This window comes from Hemiscyllium ocellatum, chromosome 25 (genome assembly GCF_020745735.1).
Source record: "Hemiscyllium ocellatum isolate sHemOce1 chromosome 25, sHemOce1.pat.X.cur, whole genome shotgun sequence".
Lineage (NCBI taxonomy): Eukaryota > Metazoa > Chordata > Chondrichthyes > Orectolobiformes > Hemiscylliidae > Hemiscyllium > Hemiscyllium ocellatum.
Genome location: NC_083425.1, coordinates 39,499,220 through 39,520,626, shown reverse-complemented (window position 1 = coordinate 39,520,626; position 21,407 = coordinate 39,499,220).

The following is a 21,407-nucleotide window of genomic DNA, read 5'->3' as shown; positions in this document are numbered from 1 at the left end:
CAGATCTTGATGTTGGGAGCAACTTGCTGCGTGTTACATCCAAGATTCGGTCACCAAGGTGAGATTCTCTCTAGGGACCAGTGCATTGCCTATTAAGAGGAGTTACTGTTTGTTAACAGCCTCATTAACTGCACATCTTACCTCATTAATATGCAGCTTCCAATTTTACCGCTGATCGTGAGCAAACTAAGAGTAGAAATGTCTTGACATAGAAGTCAGAGCACATATCTGGTAACCTCAGCTTGTCACTTGTTTCTCAAGGATCTCCATGTTGGACAGCAGACATTAGCATTTCAGGGCATGCAATATGGGCACTGGCCAGGCACACCCACATTCATGGGCATTGGCAGCCAACATATGTTAGCTTCGAAGAACGCTCACAGAACATCTTCAATCCACTTCCAGTCCATTTCTGCACTTCAATGCTGCACCAGAGATCACAACAGCAACTACAGTCGTAATGCTTCAGCAAGGACACTGTGTGCTCAGGGACACAAACTCAGCTTATGGTCTGCATCAGAAACATCTCCTGTATGCTAGTTTGCTGTTATCGTGCTCATTCAAATGTGACAAAGGTTGATAATTAAGTTTTAAAGTTTGGGTGGCTACAAGGATGTTCACAGCATCTTTGCCTTCCCTTGCCTTGTCTTGCCATTTTGCACTTTGGTGCTCAGCCCTGAGATACCAGGATTATGGTATTGCTGTATAGCCATGCTGTTTAGCACAGACACAAAGTGAGAAGGCTTTCATAGTTGTCAACAGTTCTCAATCAAGACATGGGAGATAGCCTTTGCTCAGGAGGTCTCAAGCAAGGACACCCTCCATTATAGGTCCAGAGGCTTGGATACAATTCATTAACCATTCAGAGCAGTCTGGATCTTCTCCCTGCTCCCTCACATTTCCAGGATCTCAACTATACACTCTAACTCTGTACTCAACAACTCTTAGTCCCCTCATCTTCCCAAACCACTCACAATTCCTTCTCTCTGTGCTTCCTACTCATTCCCTGGTGATATCTCATCTCTTTTGCCCCTGTATCGCCACATCCACTTCCATCATACTCAATCCATCCTTTTATCTCACTGCAGGAAAAATAGTCTGTTGTTGAAAGGTTAGCTGACTTTTTCATTAACAGATCAACAAGGAGACATTCATTGACCAGCAGAAGAGTTCAAGGAATGCAGAAATTGAAAGATCCCACATTTCATTTGCATCCAGGATAACTGCACATATTCATTCATGAAATGAGGGCACCGCTGGTTAGGCTAGCCTTTATTGAACATCCCTAATTGCCCAAAGGGCAGTTAAGAGTCAACCACATTGCAATCCAGACCAGATAGGAATGGGAGTTTCCTTCCCTAAAGGACATTAGTGAACCAGATGGGTTTTTTTGAACAATCAGCAATGGATTCACAGTCATCATTAGACTCTTGATTCCAGATTTTTATTGAATTCAAATTCCACCGTGACAGGATTTGAATCCGGGTTCCCAGAACATGACCTGGGTCTCTAGATTAACAGTTGAGAGTGTGGTGGTGGAAAGGCATAGGCAGTCAGACAGCATCCGAGAAGCAAAAGAATCAATATTTCAGGCATGAGCACTTCATCAGGAATGACATTCCTGATGAAGAGCTTCTGCCCGAAACATCGATTGTCCAGCTCCTGCTCTTCGGATGCTGCTGAAATGGCTGGGCTTTTTCAACACTACATTCTCGGACTCTGATCTCCAGCATCTGCAGTCCATATTTTCTCCTCTCTAGATTAACAGTCCAGCAAAAACATCACTCGGGCATGACCTGCTCTATGTTGTCTCCAGTTGTGAAGGTGAAAGTATGTCACAATGTTGCATTTAACCTTTTTTGGGTTGAAATGCAAGGCCCTGCTGCATAGTGGCTCAATGGTTAGCACTGCTGCCTTGCAAGTGCCAGTGACCCGAGTTTGATTCCAATCTCAGGCGATTGTCTATGTGGAGCTTGCACATTCTCCCCATGTCTGCGTGGGTTCCCTCCTGGTGCTCCAGTTTCCTCCCACAATCCAAAGATGTGCAGGTTAGGTGAATTGGCCATGCTAAATTGTCCCATAGTGTTTAGGGATGTGTAGGCTGGGACATTAATCAGGGAAATGTAGAGTAGTAGGTCAGGGAATGGGTCTGGTTGGGTTACTCTTCAGAGGGTCAGTGTGGACTTGTTGGGCCAAAGGTCCAGTTTCCACTGTAGGTAACCTAATCTAATCTGGAGCAGTCCGTGTATCAAAGCCTCTCCTTAAAATGAACTATGGTCCTACTATGTCCTCCTTATCCACATCTCTCCTAACCCTGTGGATAAGAAGGGTTAGGAGAGACCTTGCCACCGCCCCAACTCCCCAGCCCTGTGGGTCGCAGGGCATGGGGTGTGGTGGTGGTGGGAGTGGATGGGGGGGGGGGGGGGGGGGGGGGAGTTGGGGGGAGATTCCTGGCAAGGAGAAGAAAAACTCTGGTTTCAAACCTCCACTGCTCAAAGTTTGTGTGAAACTTGCGATCAGACCCACACATGGGAAAGCCTTCAGCAGTAAATCTCAAGGAAAAATCCAGATCCAGGGCCCTGAAGGCAGTTCGTTGTTGGCGGCAGTTCCTGTGACGGCGCTGGTACCAAACTGCAATGGCTTTGCTGTTCCTTTGGATTAAGCAGAGTCGGGGACGGGGGAGGTTGGGGGGGAGGGTGGGGTTGGGTGTGCTTCATGGGCAACAGCTTGTTCCCCATACCACACTGCCTAGGCAGGAGTCCTACCACCCCCGCATCTGGAAAAGACACTCCAGCTTCTCCCGTACTGTCGACACAACAAAGGGGTGCAGCTGAAACCAGATTTACGTCAGCACTAGATTGGCATAGAGAATGGCACCAGGGGTTGCTCCCGATGTTGAGAAGGATTTTCGAATCCCCCCTGGATAGCTATTGCCCGCTTCAAGCTGGGCAGCCCCCAGCCAGTAAGGTGCTGTCCCACCACAATCTGCTATCCTCATTGGATGCATGGGGATTGGGAATTATCCAAATAGCAGATTGCAATCACCACACCAAACAACAAAAGAAAATAACAAGAGAGACCAGCTCTAAAATTGGGAAGTTGGAATGTCCAGACAATGATGGCCGGCCTCTCAGAAAACCTCCAGGACATCAGCGGAAATCAGCTGTCATAATAACAAGCTCAAGGGACTCAAGGTGGACATAGCTGCCCTCCAGGAAATAGGGCTGGCAGAGGCTGGTTCACTGAAAGAGAAGGGCTACACATTTTACTGGCTGGGAAAGGGCTCTGACGAGCCCAGAGAGCGCAGAGTCAGCTTCACAGTGACAAACAGCCTGATGAACACAGTAGAACCAGGCAGCAATGGCTCAGAGCGATTCAGACTCTTTGCCTCAACAGCACCTCAGGCCTAGTCACCCTTGTCAGCGTGTATACCCCAACACTGTCCTCCACACCTGACACAAAGGATGAGTTCTCCTGCAACCTTGCACCCCTCATTAGCAGCATCCCTAGGAAGGAGCAACTTGTTCTTCTGGGTGATTTCAATACCAGAGTGGGTGCAGACCTTGATTCATGGCCCTCCTGCCTTGGGCATTTTGGTGTGGACATAATGAATGAGCGACTGCTTAAACTGTGCACTTAGCACAATTTGCGCATCACCAATTCCTACTTCCAAACAAAGCCTCAGCATAAGGTTTCCTGGAGACATCCATGTTCCAAGCATTGACACCAACTGAGTCTGATCCTAGTTAGGCACACCGCCATCAAACATATTCTCCACACATGCTCTTAACACAGTGTAGACTGTGACACAGACCACTCCTTAGTGTGTTGCAAGATCAGGCTGTAACCTAAGAGATTCCATTGCACGAAACAACAGGGGAATCCTTGCATCAACGTCAGCAAGATGTCCCAGCCAGACCTTATGCAACGGTTCTCAGAGGCTTTCAAGAGAGATCTTAGTATCACCTGACACGGAGACTCTGCCAAAGAGAAGTGGGAAACCTTGCAGGATACCATGCATCGCACATCCCTGGCTATCTTTGGGAAGAAGACCTGCAAGACACACAAATGGTTTGAAGCTAAGGCAGCCCAGTTGACCCCCACCATTGATGCCAAGTGTGTCACCCTAGCTGAGTACAAGCGGTCAGCTAGCAGAAGAACCTGTGGATTCTCAGGGCTGCCAAGAACAAAGTTCAGCAGACTGCCAGGCATTGCGCTAACCAATACTGGACACAGCTAAGTGAGGAAATTCAGACAGCCGCTATAACGGGGAACATCATGGGAATGTGCAAAGGCATCAAGAAGGCACTAAGACCAGCTCAAAGCAAGACAGTCCCCCTGAAATCCTCTACTGGGAAATTAATCACAGACAAAGGCCAGCAGATGGAGAGGTGGGTTGAACACTCCTCTGATCTCTACACCAGAGAGCATACCGTGTCTGCTTCAGCATCTGATGCCATCATGTGCTTGCCAACCATGGACGAGCTAGACGCAGAGCCATCAGTAGAAGAGTTCAGCAAGGCCATTGACAGCCAGGCCTCAGGTAAGGCCCCAGGTAGCAACAGGATTCTTTCTGATCTGATCAAGTGCTGCAAGACCAGCTTACTGCTCCCATTGCACAAAGTCCTCTGTCAGTACTGGCAAGAAGGAGCTGTACCACAGGCCATTAGGGATGCCATGATCGTTGCCTGCTACAAGAACAAGGGTAAGAGAAGCAACTACTACAACTACAGAGGCATCTCTCTCCTCAACAATGTCGGCAAAGCCTTTCTCGCCCACAGAAGCTGTCAGAACTTGTATACCCAGAGTCACAGTGCAGCTTCCGAGCTAAAAGCTCAACAGTAGACATGATCTTCTCCCTTCGCCAACTGCAGGAGAAGTGCAGAGAACAGAAAATGCCCCTGTATGTCACTTTCATTGACCTCACCAAGGCATTCGACCTGGTCAGCAGAAATTACCTTCTCAAAGTTCTCCTGAAGAGCAGCTGCCACCAAAATTGCTGGGCATGATCAAATCCTTCCACAGTAATATGAAAAGGACAATGCAGCTCAACAGCAACTCTTCCTAGCCCTTCGACATCTGCAACGGCATCAAATAAGGCTGCATCCTCGCTCCCACACCCCAATAGAGGGGATTTACCTACACACTAGATCAGACAGTAGGCTCTTCAACCTGGCCTGCCTCAGAGCCAAGACAAAAGTATGGGAGACACTCATCTGGGACATGCTGTTTGTCGATGATGCTGCAGTTGCAACACAAACCCAGCAGGAACTCCAGTTACTGATATACCGCCTCTCTCACGCTTGCAAGGATTTCATGCTGACTATTAGTCTGAAGAAGGCGAGAGTCCTGGGAAAGGATACAGAGGCACCACTGGCCTTTACCATTGATGATTACGAACTCAATGTCCTCCATCAGTTTACTTATCTTGGCTCTACCATCACTGACAAGCTCTCCATAGACACAGAGATTGACAAGAGGATTGGGAAAGCAGCCTCAACTCTTGCTTGCTTCATGACTCAAGTATGGACAAATCCAAAGCTGAAAGTGAAGACAAAATGTCAGTCTACAACACCTGTGTCTTAAGCACACTGCTGTACAGCAGTGAAATGTGGACTGCATCTACCAGACAGGAGAGAAGATTGAACGCCTTCCACTTGAGGAGTATTCGCCATATCCTGGGCATATCCTGGCAAGACAGAGTGTCCAATGCAGCGGTCCTATCTCACGCTGGCCTTCCCAGCATGCACACTGTGCTCAGGCAGCGGAGACTGGTCTGGCTGGGCCATGTCCACCGCATGGAGGATGTCTGCATCCCAAAGGATATCCTCGATGGAGAGCTCGCACCCGGGAAGAGACCCACTGCGCGTCCCAAGCTGCCCTACAAGGATGTCTGCATGAGGGAAATGAAGGCACTTGAAATCATTACAAAGTCCAGGGAAAGGCTTGCAGCTGACTGCACCAGATGGAGAAGCTCCCTGATTCCATCACCTCAAAGAAGCTGATGAGTGCTGCAGCAGACAAGTGGGCACCAAGGAAAGAGTGCAGCAGCTCCAGCAGATCAATAACCACATACAGATGTGACCTCTGTGACCGGGACTGTCACTCTAGCAAAGGGAAGCAAAATACTAGAACAACAAGGATGCAACCCATGGTCAGCTATGACCAAAAGGGGCCTCACCCCTACTATGGCCATGGAGGTGGCATGGGGCAATCTTGTATTTCCAATCTGCATGTTTGAGGGTTTTGTAAAGTTACCATCAGCCATATTTGGGCAGAGTTGCTCTTGGCTCCCAGCTGCCTTTCCTGTATGGTGCATGGTCCTGGGAAGCAGGCAGGAATCTATTAATTCTCACTATATTACGATAGCTCCCAAGGCATCAGGTACATGCCTCCAGAATCTGGCATCGATGGTTACAGATGAGCTCACTTTGATGGATTTGGAAGCCTTTTCAGTTGTTGAGCTCCGCAGATTGGTGTTAGGGTGCTCTCAAGACAATGCTGGGTCCTGTCTAACACACTCTGGAGAATCTCCCTGCCTGTGCTATTTGACAGTCCTTGTGTGGGAGAAAGATATAAACTGGTGCAATCAGGAGAAAATGGCATCTATGATTTCCCAGATGCTTTTGTGGACTGAGTATTGGGAGGTTCTGCACAGGTCCCAGTTTTCCTTGGAATGAACTGCTGGCATAAAATGTAAGGAAAGCTGTGACCTTGATAGACACTGGAATGGAATTGCTTCCAAATCCTCCCGAGCACAATTCCTGATCTGACAGATTATCCCATTTCATTGACGATGGGCCGGGACGTCTGAAATTTGTGCCTATACTGGATCTCTGATGGCTTAGGTAATGACAAAGTCTGATATTTTCAGAGTGTGCTCGTTCTCCTTGTCCTCCTGTTTGGTCTGGGCAGGAGGATCTTCAGCTGTTGGCTCTCCCACTGGAAGCTCGGTGGCAGCTGCTGGAGGTTGCAGTTTTCGCTGGGCTCACTGACAATGGTTTAATTGATGTCTTCTTCAACACTGCCATCTATCTAAGTTGCAATAATGCCACAGAAATCCTCCAAGCGCTGGTTTCATCTCCTATGAGTGATCAGATAATCTGTGGAGAATGTCAGTAATTGAACAGTGTGTCAGTAATAGCACTCCTGATCCCTCACATCAATCACAATCAAATTACATCCTGCAGCCTCAAACACTGTGGCCAATATCATGCCTCAATAAGGAGCTCTATAACTTGTGAACATCAGCAAAAAAAACAGGTACGGCTACTCTAGGTGCACTAAAATACAGAAACCTCTTCATCATTAAAGCAGACCTCCCAAAAATATGATTCTTAAACATCACAGAACATACCATTTAAAACTCACAGCGAAGTGTGATAGTGCAACATGTCTGAAGCATTGTCAATTATGAAAAGTGATGCTGAATTGGCAAAGCCAGCTGAGAGTTTAATGGTATTCCTGCATAGTTTTGACAGAGGACCAATTGATACAAAGTATGTAGTTGTCATGAATGCTTGAGGCCTTTGTTTGCAATATTAGTTATTGTGAAAAGAATGATTACCACTCAATCGAATGATTATCACAATTGCCTTACATACTGCCTCATATGCAATCATTATAGAGAGTCCCCAAAAGGAACGCGGTAACTTAATCTGCCCAAATGCGATGCTGTGGCAGTATTTTGTCTCCTCACCATTCTCTCAGTGACACAGTCCAACAAATCCCAAACACAGAATGGAGCACCCACATTCCTCAGGCCTGACTTAGCCCACCCAGCTGCTGGACAGATGTCTCCACAGCACTCCAAATGAGGTTCTTGTGAAACCTGGACCGGTTGCATTAGACCTGCAAACTGATTGCGGTTCAATTCTAGACTGCAAGGACACCGAGCCCCAGACTTTGGTTGGGCCAAATGCCTGAGTGACCATGGAGTGATAGGGTAAAAAATGAGGTCTGCAGATGCTGGAGATCAGAGTTGAAAATGTGTTGCTGGTTAAAGCACAGCAGGTCAGGCAGCATCCAAGGAACAGGAAATTCGACGTTTCGGGCATAAGCCCTTCATCAGGAATGAGGAGAGGGTGCCAGGCAGGCTAAGATAAAAGGTAGGGAGGAGGGACTTGGGGGAGGGGTGATGGAGATGTGATAGGTGGAAGGAGGTCAAGGTGAGGGTGATAGGCTGGAGTGGGGTGGGGCGGAGAGGTTAGGAAGAAGATTGCAGGTTAGGAGGGCGATGCTGAGTTGAGAGAACCGACTGAGACAAGGTTGGGGGAGGGGAAATGAGGAAACTGGAGAAATCTGAGTTCATCCCTTTTGGTTGGAGGGTTCCCAGGCGGAAGATGAGACGCTCTTCCTCCAACCGTCGCGTTGTTATGTTTTGCCGGTGGAGGAGTCCAAGGACCTGCATGTCCTCGGTGGAGTGGGAGGGAGAGTTAAAGTGCTGAGCCACGGGGTGGTTGGGTTGGTTGGTCCAGGAGTCCCTGAGGTGTTCTCTGAAGCGTTCCGCAAGTAAGCGGCCCGTCTCCCCAATGTAGAGGAGGCCACATCGGGTGCAGCGGATGCAATAGATGATGTGTGTGGAGGTACAGGTGAACTTGTGGCGGATATGGAAGGATCCCTTGGGGCCTTGGAGGGATGTGAGGGAGGAGGTGTGGGCGCAAGTTTTACATTTCCTGCGGTTGCAGGGGAAGGTGCCGGGAGTGGAGGTTGGGTTGGTGGGGGGTGTGGACCTGACGAGGGAGTCACGAAGGGAGTGGTCTTTGCGGAACGCTGATAGGGGAGGGGAGGGAAATATATCCCTGGTGGTGGGATCCGTTTGGAGGTGGCGGAAATGACGGCGGATGATACGTTGTATACGGAGGTTGGTGGGGTGGTAGGTGACAACCAGTGGGGTTCTGTCTTGGTGGCGGTTGGAGGAACGGGGCTCAAGGGCGGAGGAGCGGGAAGTGGAGGAGATGCGGTGGAGGGCATCGTCGATCACGTTTGGGGGGAATCTGCGGTCCTTGAAGAAGGAGGCCATCTGGGCTGTGCGGTGTTGGAACTGGTCCTCCTGGGAGCAGATGCAGCGGAGACGAAGGAATTGGGAATATGGGATGGAGTTTTTACAGGGGGCAGGGTGGGAGGAGGTGTAGTCCAGATAGCTGTGGGAGTCAGTCGGTTTATAGTAGATGTCTGTGTTGAGTCGGTCGCCTGAGATAGAAATGGAAAGGTCTAGGAAGGGGAGGGAGGAGTCTGAGACAGTCCAGGTGAATTTGAGGTCGGGATGGAAGGTGTTAGTAAAGTTGATGAACTGTTCAACCTCCTCGTGGGAACACGAGGCAGCGCCGATACAGTCATCGATGTAGCAGAGGAAAAGGTGGGGGGGTGGTGCCAGTGTAGCTGCAGAAGATGGACTGTTCCACATATCCTACGAAGAGACAGGCATAGCTGGGGCCCATGCGGGTGCCAATGGCAACTAGATCAGACAAGCTCTTTGATTGAATGTGGCTGCACTTCCTATCTCATCATGGTCCTCCCTTCACTCCACTTTGACTCTCAGGCAACGATCATCTGGTTGAGTCACATGCAGTGTGTTTGCCACGTAGGCTACTGTGCAATCTGCCAGTATGACATTGATGTAGCACAATGCTGTACAAGTGTTGAAGAATGTGGAGCTGGAAAAGTACAGCCAGTCAAGCAGAAAAGATGGCAAACTGTAAGTTATGGCCGAATGTCCAAAACAATGAAAAGCAATGGAAGAGACAAGGCTTGCAATCTTGAAGCCAACATAAAGTGAATTAGTGCTAGGAAAGCAAAATAAAAGTTATAAGAGGGAGGAAGGGTGGAAGAAGATGGTGTCCATGGGGCATTTGGGGAAATGATGGCGATGGAGGAGCTGGATGTAGCCCTGTAGAAGCAATGAGTTGCGTGCTGCCAGTTTACTGTCCTGACTTTCATGTTGGGAATTGGTTCCATCCAGTTCCTTGTTGAAGAAGGGAAAAATGCAAAGCTGCTTAAAAGTCAGTGGAGATTAGCTAATAACGAGATGCAAGAGCATGAAAATATAATTGTCCCTGCTCATTCATAAGACTCAGAACTTGCCATTTAAACCTTAAGAGGAAAATTGGACATTTTTCCCCAACTTTGGAAATCTGATATTTTTTTCATTCTCACCATATTTTCACAACATTCTCACTATCGCCTATACTACTCAAAGTTGTGAAAATTCACAATTTAAAATTCTGTCAAATAGCCATTCCTCTCTAAAGATTATTTCACAGCACCATTATTAATTAGCCCCTTATTTGTTTCACAATGCAGGATATGAAGTAACCCGTCTTTTAGCAGTTTCCCCAAGATACTGTTCCAGGGAAGTATTCCAACACACAACAGACACTCTCCTCCACAGCATTCACTACACCTTCTCCATCTTACTGAATTACTCATCTGATATGCATCTCTAATCTCTAGATTAATATCATACTTTGCATTACCATACTGTTAGGTGACCAAAATAATTTCTCCCAATGTTTGCTGTTCCTTGCGGTTTCTTAACTCCACCCAAACAAAATCTATATTTTGTTCTTCTGAACTGAGATCTTTCCACATTGATGTCCTGACCACATTCCCTAATATTAACACAATACCTTTTATATTATGCCATCCCTCCTAAATATTAAATATCCTTGAGTATTTAATTCCCTTTAGTCACGTTTCTGTAATCTAAAAGGAAATTAGATCACAATTTTCATCTATTTGTGCCTTTAAACAATTTATATTGCTGTGTATATAGTGTATATTCAAGTAGAGTGCCCTTAATTTGTTTTTTGGCCATTGTTTTGCATTCTAAATTTGGTTGATGCTCATCTTCAGCTTGTTAATCTCACAACTTTACTTATCACTTTGCTAGATCCTGCTACCAGAGTTAACTCCTTCCAATTTCAGTCATCCCTCACATTCCCACCTCCCTGACTGGTTAGTTTAAACCCTTCCCAATTGCAATAGTAAATCTGGTAGTGATGATATCATCACTGATCATGTTAAAGTCTAGCTTGTAAATGTTTTACCTGCCCCTGAGCTGATCCCAATGCTTCAGAAATTTGATTTCTTCCACATATTCTCCAACCCCATGTTGAATTGATCAGCTTTCCCAGTCCTATGTTCACGAGCACATGGCACTGGAATAATCTTGAAATTCTTGACATTAAAGACCTGAGTTTTAATTTCTGTCTAAACTTGCCAAAGTCTTCTTTCTGGGCCACTTCCCTCTTCCTAACTATGTTATTGGTACCAATACAGACCAAGTCTCCCAAAAAGAATATCTTGCAACTGTTCTGTGATATCCTTCTGGTACCATAGAGGCAACACACCACGTTGTTGTGATGAAGACTCATCGGACTTGAAACGCTAACTCTGCTTTCTTCCCACAGATGCTGCCAGACCTGATGAGTTTCTCCAGCAGTTTCTGTTTCAATTTCAGATCTCTGGAATCCACAGTTTTTGGTTTTGTTACAACATCCTGGAGTTATGTTTCATGTCTGTCTGATCCCTGACAGCGGAATCCTCTTTCACTTCTATGCTTCTTCCTTACCTTGTGTATCGCTGAGTTGCCTATTCTGCCACAACTTTGTCTCTGGGTGTATTCCACTGAGGCACTATTGTTCTCATCAGTATCCACAATGCAAAAGCAATTGACAGACAAGAAAGATTCAGAGAACTCTTGCTGCCTGTCTGGTTCTCTTAGTTCCTTGGCCATTATCTATTCCCTCCCTGCCTGTATGCTTATAGTGTACATTTGGATAATTTCCGTAAACATGTTATCCACATAGTCCTCTGATTCATGAATGAATGACTGCGAATCCAGCTGTCACGTGAGTTTTAAAACCCAGAGCTCAAGCATATTCAGCCAGTGACACTTCCATCAGATGTATTGGTTTGGACCTATGATGCCACCATGACTTCCCACTCACTACAGGATGTATATCCTACTTGGCCAAGCTGACTTGCCATACATAACCTTAAAACTATTTACTACGATTAGAATAGGTAGAATAATCTATTACTCAACAATTAGTTTCTTCCTCTCTAACAAAGTAAAACCCAATCACCTCATTAAATTCCCCAGAAAGCTCCTTACACTGTGTGGACACAAAGCAACACTCAGTGCAGGTTAGGTAGTACTAAGGAAGGCTTTATTTTAACTAACTTTCAAAAATAACAGAACTAAGCTTCTGAAAACTAGTTTTAACTAGCCTATCAACTAACAGGTGTTTAGATTAGATTACTTAGAGTGTGCAAACAGGCCCTTCAAGCCAGCACCAATCCTCAGAAGCACAACACCCCCCCCCCCCTAATACCATGGGCAATTTAACTTGGCCAATTCACCTAACCTACACATTTTTGGACTGTGGGAAGAAACCAGAGCAGCTGGAGGTAACCCATGCAGACAAAGGGAGAAAACTCCACACAGAGAGTTGCCTGAGGGGGGAATTGAACCTGGGTCTCTGGCACTGTGAGGCAGCAATGCTAACCACTGTGCCACCCACAGGTTGCTCTCCAAGATAACTGATATACCTCTGTTTAATACTGGAAAATGACTTATCTTCTCTAAATAAGTTTTTTTTTATTAGTTGTTAAATTAAAACAAAATTAGACTTTAGATAGAAATTAACTCTTTGAACTCAACGAATCACGAGTGCACTCCCCATCACTTGGTTGAAAATGTGTTGCTGGTTAAAGCACAGCAGGTTAGGCAGCATCCAAGGAATAGGAAATTCGACGTTCAGTCAGGTGAATGAACATACATTGCAGCTTCCAACATTATCATCTATCGCTCCACACATACATGTAAATCTGCAACGTTAGACCACTACTTGAGTGGCGTGCACAGTTTTGGTCATCCATTTGCAGAAAGGATGTAATTGTACTTACGAGGGTACAAAGGACATTTATATGGACATTACCTTGGCTGGAAAATTGCCAACTATAAGAAAAGATTGGATATGATGCGGTTGTTCTCCTTTACCAGGGGAAGCGGAGAGAGAGTTGATTCGAATGAACAAGGTTGTGAAGGGGCTGCATAAAGTGGATGGGATGGACCTATTTCCCTTAGCACAGGAATTAATGACTGGGTGGCATAGATTTAAACTGTTTGCCGGAAGGATTAGAGGGGAGATGAGAAAAATACTTCCACCCAGAATATGATCAGTGTCTGGAATTCTGCCTGAAAGTGTGGTGGAGGCAGGAACTCTCATTTCTTCTGAAAGGTATCAGTATACGTACCTGAAGTACTACAACCTCCCGGAATACTTAGCAGGTACTGAAAAATGGGATTAGGCGATTCATTTTTTTCAGCTTGCACAGACAAGATGGCATCCTTCGGCACCTTAAAGTTTTGCACATTTTCTAAATTAAGCTGAAGATCTGAAAAGGAGAAATGTCCAGTGATGTGGGAAGTGGTGGGGGAGTGCCAATATATAAATTGTTCCTTTTGACATGAGTTGAATGGCCTTCCATGCTATTATGTGTCAATGTAAAATACTTGAATCGATTTTTACGCTTTGTGCTTTTGCTTTTCTTGCTACAACTTCCTGTAGCAACTGATGGCCTTTTTAATTTCTCTGCTGATGTTTAAATTTATGTTCAAAGAAGGACAATGATCTTAACAAGTTTCAGTGTTTCTTTAAAGAGTTGGAAAGCCTTCAACATTTGTCATAATGTTAAATGCTTGATTTTCCTTGCTTCCTTCTCTTCTCCGTCTTCCCTGACAAAAGGGCAATGCTTCTAAAGCTGGTGATTTCAGATAAAACCTTGTTTGACTATAACCTGGTGTTGTCTGACTTCTGACCTTGTCCACCTCAGTCCAACACTGGCACCTCCATGTCATGGTGACCATCTTCCCTTGCTCGAGCTCACTCTTATTCAAGGCTACATATGGAATCTTAATGTTATAACAGGCGGACTTCACTTGTGTAGTAGTGACATTACATGTTGACATTATGCAGTTTCTTACTGACAGCTACTTTTCCTCATGATTCGTACTTCTCATTTTAGTATTTTATTCACACTTTCATTTACTAAAAGGTCAGCATTCTTCAGGAATGACGTGGCATTGTAGTAATGTCACTGGATTAATGTTCTGGGGGTATGTTCTGGGTTTGAATCCTGCCCTGGCAGATGGTGAAATTTTCATTAAATGACAACCTGGAATTAAAAACTAAGCTAACAGTGACCTCATAGCCATTGTCAATTGTTATTAAAACCCCATCTGTTTCATTAATGGTCCTTAGAGCAGGAAATCTGTCATCCTTATCTGTTCTGGCCTACTTGTGACTACAGATTCATAACAATGTGATTAGCTCTTACTGCTCTCTGAATGACCATTCAGTCCAAGGGCAATTAAGGATGGGCAACAAGTGTTAGCCTTGCCCAAATGATACCCAAATCCTAATCGAAAATAAAATATCGATTGCCACTGGTGTGCAGTGTTAGTGCATTCTATACCAAATGGATTATAAAAATAACAGTAGAAAATATACATTTTTCATTCAATAAAACACTCTACAATGTCTGTGCACATGTCTGCGAGTGTATGTATGGTGGAAACCCAACAATAAGGAAGAAAAGTTAGAAAAAATGACAAAGAGCAATTATATAGAATGGCAGATTTGAAGGAGATGTGAAAAGGTGAGAAGTGTTGCAATATAATAGTTGGGTTTGGAAAGGTAACTTGCAAACCATCACTAACCCTGGCTGAGAAAAGCTTAATTAACTAGTCTGGCTTGACTGCTGAAATCATTCTATATTACAGCCTGAAATAATGGAGTTGTGATTTAATATGCATTACATTCAGTTATTTTGAAAATATTTAATATGCATTCATTCTATATGACATTGGTTGGTCACATCATCACTATCAGTGAAGTTTCTTTCCAAATTTCCACAGTTACTAATATATTCACTGGATTTGAATGAAATGCTAATTTGCCTATTTAAATCAGATTATATTACATATGTATGTTAATAAAAATAAAAGCAGCATTTCATCACAGTGTAGCAGCAAAATGCTTGAAATCCTTTGTGTGGTAGAGTAATTCACACAGCAATTAAAATTCTAATGCAATTTAGGATCATTTGATTCCATTAAAATCTAATTTATTCATCTACTGTGTATTCCAGCCCATTGAAATAATGCACAATTCACGCAAATAAGTGTCTGTAAGTATATTACTGATTGCATTATCTGATTCAAACATTTGTTATTCTTATTGTCAGGCATTCCTCAGAGAGTAACTTTGTTAATTTGATATCAAATGTAACATCGCAGTACGCTGTTTATGACACAACATTTCAATTTTTTTTCACGAATTACAAATTATGCAAATGATGTTGAAAGGCACCCAGGGCTTTGCCGAAATTGAATGAAGTTGCTGCGGTTTACTTGTGGATCATAATGGCACAGAATTATATTACAAACTGTTGTTACGAATCTTGTACTCAAATTACCATTTTCTTTGCTTCTGATGGATGAGCCATTATAATCAGTAGCGACAATCAAATTTTCAGGGAGTTAACTCCTTCATACCTTGGTAGTCCCACTTTGTCATCAGGAGTTTGACTCTTTCAGGCGTTAATATTGTGAAATCATTTCCATTACAAGTTGTATTAAATAAATGCTTCTGTTCACTTTTCATAAGGTAATGATTAAATCAATAAAACTCTAATATTTCTGGCTTCAGTTTAAAGATCATTCTCATTGCACTGCTGTTTTGAAACAGAGTATGAGAGGAGTGTCCTTTTGTGAGTGACAATGGGGCAGTCTGGGGTGATAGAAAACTAATAAGAAATTGTACATGGGAGAAACAAAAACAGTGAGCATAGTCAACAGGGAGCTGTAACCATAAGTAATTAGAAGGGGAGTTTAACAAGAGGAATGTTTTTTACCAGGAGGAGCAAGCAAGAAAGAAGAGTCGAGGCCTCTGCATGATCTTATACAATGACAGGGTAGGTTGAAGAGCTGAATGCCCTACTCCTGCTCTTAATTCATAACTTTATATTTAATGAGGCAAGACACTGCCTTTAGTAAGATTGGACATAATGGTCATGGTGACAGGAATATTTGTACAAGTTACAGTGTGCTATTGATGTTTGTTTGTGTGCTCCAAATAGTGTTGACTAAGTAGAATCATGTTGATGTTCATGCACCTGACAGGGCTTCTCCCAACCTTCCTCGTCTAAGCATATCAACATAATCTTCCATTTCCTTCTCCCTCATGTGCTTACCTTGAATGTTAGTGACCACGTCTACAATGGGAGTGAGGTCCACTCCTTTCCACTCTTTCCTGAAAAAATAAATTAAGAACATGTTGCCTTCAAGCTGGTCACCTTCATCCTAGATGTACCACTCCTCCCCTCCATCTACCCTTTCTTTGAAAAGAAACAAAAAAATCTCTGATATCTTCCTATGACCCGAGGGATGGGAATTCTTCAATAAAGACTGCTTCCCAGTGACTTGCATCAACCTTAATTCCTGCAGCTGGTGAATAAAAAAGATTTAAAGACACATAAGCACCTCTGCTTAATAAAGAATGGGGCTGATTTGAAATAACATATGATGTATTGGTAATCCCTCATATTATATTGAAAGGCAGTAATCAGCAGCTCTCAAACTCTTAGTAAAATACCCCTTGTATCTTCAAATTGAATAGAAGATAGTCAGAAAAATTCAGGGTTCACCCATTTTGTGGTCTGAGAAAGAATAGGCTCTCCAATTGTGTCTTTGTTATTATTCATGATATTTGCATATCTGGAACTCACTTGTGGTGGTGTCACTTCTCCTAATGTGGATAGACCATGTTCTTTAGTCTCGTCAACTTCTAGGACTGCTGCACATCAGAATGGTCTGTTTTAAAATTTCCTTTAATAAATTTAAATGTGATTTTGCCTATCTCGGGCATGAATGATTGTCAGTATTACTTACTGGATAGGCTTGGAGCTGATAAGGTTTCTGTCAAATCAATGGTGATTGCATCCTCTTCCCTCTGGTTCTGTTGTGTTGTTTTCTGACTGGCACATTTGCAGCTCTCATATTGATGAACCAAGTCAGATTCAGTGGCCTGACCCCAGGAATCGTTCTGCTCCCCTTGAATAAAATAAGCCTATTTAGTTTACAACATTCAGCCTGTAGGTGGAACTGCACTGACTTGGCTGTTGTAAAGTTCTTGAAAGATTTTAAGAATTCCAATAATGCTTCCTTTAGCACCCCTATTCTAATGCAATCTCTTATGATCTCATCTCTCAATGGTCTATATTAGTAATTGTCAGCAAAGCAGTAATAGGTAATTTATAAAGCAATCAACGATCTCCCCTGACAATCTGTGCCGATTAAATTTGGCCCAGACTCCTGTACACCAGGCCACAATCTAACATACAAATCAAAGGGCTTATTTTCTTCTCAATATTTGACCATTTCTTCTTTGATCCCCTGCCCCAGACAGATTGGTGTCAGCACTACTGCTAATTGCAAACAGCAATACGTTAACCTGATATTTGCTGGCTTCGAAGCAAGTCCGGATGTAATCGGGTATTGATTGAAGTGGCAATGCCAATTGATCCATGCAGGGTTTAGTTGAGGCTCTTCATGTGGCTCATGGCCTCAGGAATTGCAATGTCTTTTTCAATCATCCCATTGACTTCTTGCTTCAGTTCTCGTGGGACTCCAGTAGTGAATAGTTGCTCCAATTATTGCTGTGGGGGATTTTACAAATGCACTCCGCCAGACCAATGGATTTTCATTTCCTCAGATTTGTCAGCGTTGACTCATATCCTTGGTACATGGTTCACAACCCACTGTAACCACGTACAAATATCAAGACTAGGTTCTGATTTCTTTTAACAGATGACGACTGGAAACCATACTAGACCAAAGTAATGAATTAATTATTTACATAACTTTAAGAAACATGGTTCAGAGGGACTCCATTAGACAAGACCCAGTTCCATGGGATTTAGCATCACTAATACTACTCACGAGCAATTAGCACAATAGGCAATGTGCTACAGGAATATGCTGGAAGTCATTGAAATGGCAATGGATTACCTGTTGAACCTGAGAAGATTCCACTTAAGAACTAGAGGAACAGAATTCTAGTTGTGGCAGGGAGCAGATGTTTGAGAATTGAAGCATATTAAATGGACATTATTGCGGTGGGAACAAAAGTTTGCCGGTTTTGATGTAACGTCATCGACTTGAAATCCTAACTCTCTTTCTCGCTCCCCAGATACTGAAAGGTCTAATCAATATTTCCAAGATTTTCTATTTCTAAACAAGAGAGAAGTATGATTGAGAGAGAAGGTAAGGAAAAGCATAAGAACTTATTTTATGCATTCAGGCGATGTGGGCTTCACTGGCTGAACCAATATTTATTGCCGAACCCTAATTGCCCTTGAGAAGGTGGTGATGTGCTGCCTGCTTGAACCGCTACAGTTTGTGGTATAGGTAACCCCACAATACTGTTAGGGAGGGAGTTCCAGGATTTTGACCCAGTGACACTGAAGGAACAGTGACAAAAGTTCAAGGCCGGACGCTAAAGGAGAAATATGTTGGCATAGTGCATCTTAGAAGTCTGCACCAGATTCCTTGGGATCTGCAAAAATGCCTATGTTCCTGTTGGCCGTCATGTTTCTGATTCATTCCAAGGGCCAGAGTCTTACAAAGATGGTTGATGGAAGATAATGGTGGCATGATGGCTCAGTGGTTAGCACTGTGCCAGACAGCAACAGCAATCCAGATTTGATTCCAGCCTTGAGTGACTGTCTGTGCAAAGTTTGTATATTCTCCCCATGTCTGTGTGGGTTTCTTCCCAGTCCCTGGCTAGGTGGATTGATCATGCTAAATTGTCCTACAGTGTCCAGGGATGAGCCGACCAGGGGATAGGGTAGGGGGATGGATCTGGGTGGGATAAATTTTGAATGGTTGATGTAGACAACATAGGCTGAATGGCCTCTTTCTGCACTGCAGGCATTGTATGATAAGGTTTTCCTTCTCTAAATTAGAGTTGTGCTGGAAAAGCACAGCAGTTCAGGCAGCATCTGAGGAGCAGTAAAATCGACGTTTTGGGCAAAAGTCCTTCATCAGGAATACAGGCAGAGAGCCTGAAGGGTGGAGAGATAAGTGAGAAGAGGGTGGGGGTGGGGAGAAAGTAGCATAGAGTACAATAGGTGAGCGGAGGGGATGAAGGTGATAGGTCAGGAAGGAGGGTGGAGTGGATAGGTGGAAAAGAAGATAGGCAGGTAGGACAAGTCATGGGGACAGTGCTGAGCTGGAAGTTTGGGACTGGGGTGAGGTGGGGGAAGGGGAAATGAGTAAACTGTTCAAATCCACATTGATGCCCTGGGGTTGAAGTGTTCCAAGGCGGAAGATGAAGCGTTCTTCCTCCAGGCGTCTGGTGGTGAGGGAGCGGCGGTGAAGGAGGCCCAGAGCCTCCATGTCCTCGGCAGAGTGGGAGGGGGAGTTGAAATGTTGAGCCACAGGGCGGTGTGGTAGATTGGTGCTGGTGTTCGATGACTCCATTTTGCAACTCTCTGACTGAGGCTGAGTGTGGTTGAATATAGAAACAAAAATGGATATTGCTGGGAAACTAAGCATCTGTGGAGAGAAAGCAGAGAACTGGGGGGAGAGTAAACAAAAGGAACATTACCTTATTCATCTGTCCAATTGTTGTTTTCTCTCTCTCTGAGCTTTATCTCCATCCATCATTTACTCATCCCTCTTCCTCCCACCTCACCTTCAGCAAGGGTGGCCTAGTGGCTCAGTGGCTAGCACTACTGCCTCACAGCACCAGGGATGCTGTCATTGTTTTGTACCTTACAGCACTAGGGACCCAGGTTCGAATCCAGCCTCAGGCAACTATCTGTGTGGAATTTGTCTCTATGGGTTTCCTCCGGGTGCTCTGATTTCCTCCCACAATTCAAAGATGTGTAGGTTAGGTGAATTGGCCATGCTAAATTGTCCATTGTGTTGCATTAGTCAGAGGAAGTGTAAAGTAATAGCGTAGGGGGATGAGTCTGGGTGGCTTACTCTGCAGAAAGTTGTTGTAGACTTGGGACAAATGGCCTGTTTCCACTCTGTAGGGATTCTATGATATAACAACTTTCTCCAAACTACAATCAGTTCTGAAGAAGGGTCACTGGACCCTTTTCTTTCTATAGATGTGACCAGACCTGCAGAGTTTTCCCAGCAAATTCTGGTTCTGTTCTGATTTCCAATATCCACAGTTCTTTGCTTTTGAAGGCAGCCTATTCTTCAATCAGGTCAATCATGGAGCAGACCGTAGACATCTTCAAAATGAGGTTCCATTGTTTGGATCAATCTAGGAAGCCTTCGAGTATACTTCAGGCAGGGTGTGCCACGTAATCCTCATATGCTGTACTCTGCAGAACTAAAACCGGCAGAGAGAGATCGTGATGGATGCTGAAGAGCCGAGAGAGCAGTAGCTGAGTTTGAGGAAGAAGATGAAGGCATTGAACAGGAGGAACATCACCTTCATCATGACAGAATGCTGCAGCATAGTGTGCAACAAGACAGACAGGAGTTACTTGCCGCTTCCAACAGATTTAGTTGTGTGAAGATATCATTCATTGAATATAACTCTGTTGTTGCTCCAAAGTCAAGCAGACCCTGTTTTTAGTCCCAAAAGCAAACCAACCTTCATTTCATTTGTTCTTTATTTGCTTTTTCTGTTGGTTAATAAAAGATAACCACACAGAGGGTGGTACGTGTATGGAATGAGCTGCCAGAGGAAGTGATGGAGGCTGGTACAATTGCAACATTTAAGAGGCATTTGGTTGGGTATTTGAATAGGAAGGGTTTGGAGGGATATGGGCTGGGTGCTGGCAGGTGGGTCTAGATTGGGTTGGAATATCTGGTTTGCATGGACGGCTTGGACCAAAGGGTCTGTTTCCATGCTATGTATCTCCATGACTCTATGACTCTATTAATGACTGCCTGAATGTGTCACAACACCTGAGCCAAATCTTCAAGTACAACAACAGGCTGTGTCACAATGGGCATTAAGGAAAGAGCAGCATTCCTTCAAACAGTGGTCGAACATCCTATAAAATAAAATAAAGAACTGTGGATGTCGAAGATCTGAAGCAAAAAACAGATATTGCTGGAGAAACGCAGCAGGTCAGGCGGTATCTGTGAGAAGAAAGCAGAATCAAGGTTTTGAGTTCAGTGACCCTTTAGATGCTTCCAAACTGCAGAGTTTCTGCAGCAAGGGTGCGAAGGTAGGAGAATATCTGCAGCTTCATTCTTGTAACTGCAGTTACAATAGTAATCGATCAGACATATGAAGATTAAAAGTACACATGTAGTTATAAGTGATGTTGATATTAGAATGAAGTGTAACCTATGTGCCCTCAGA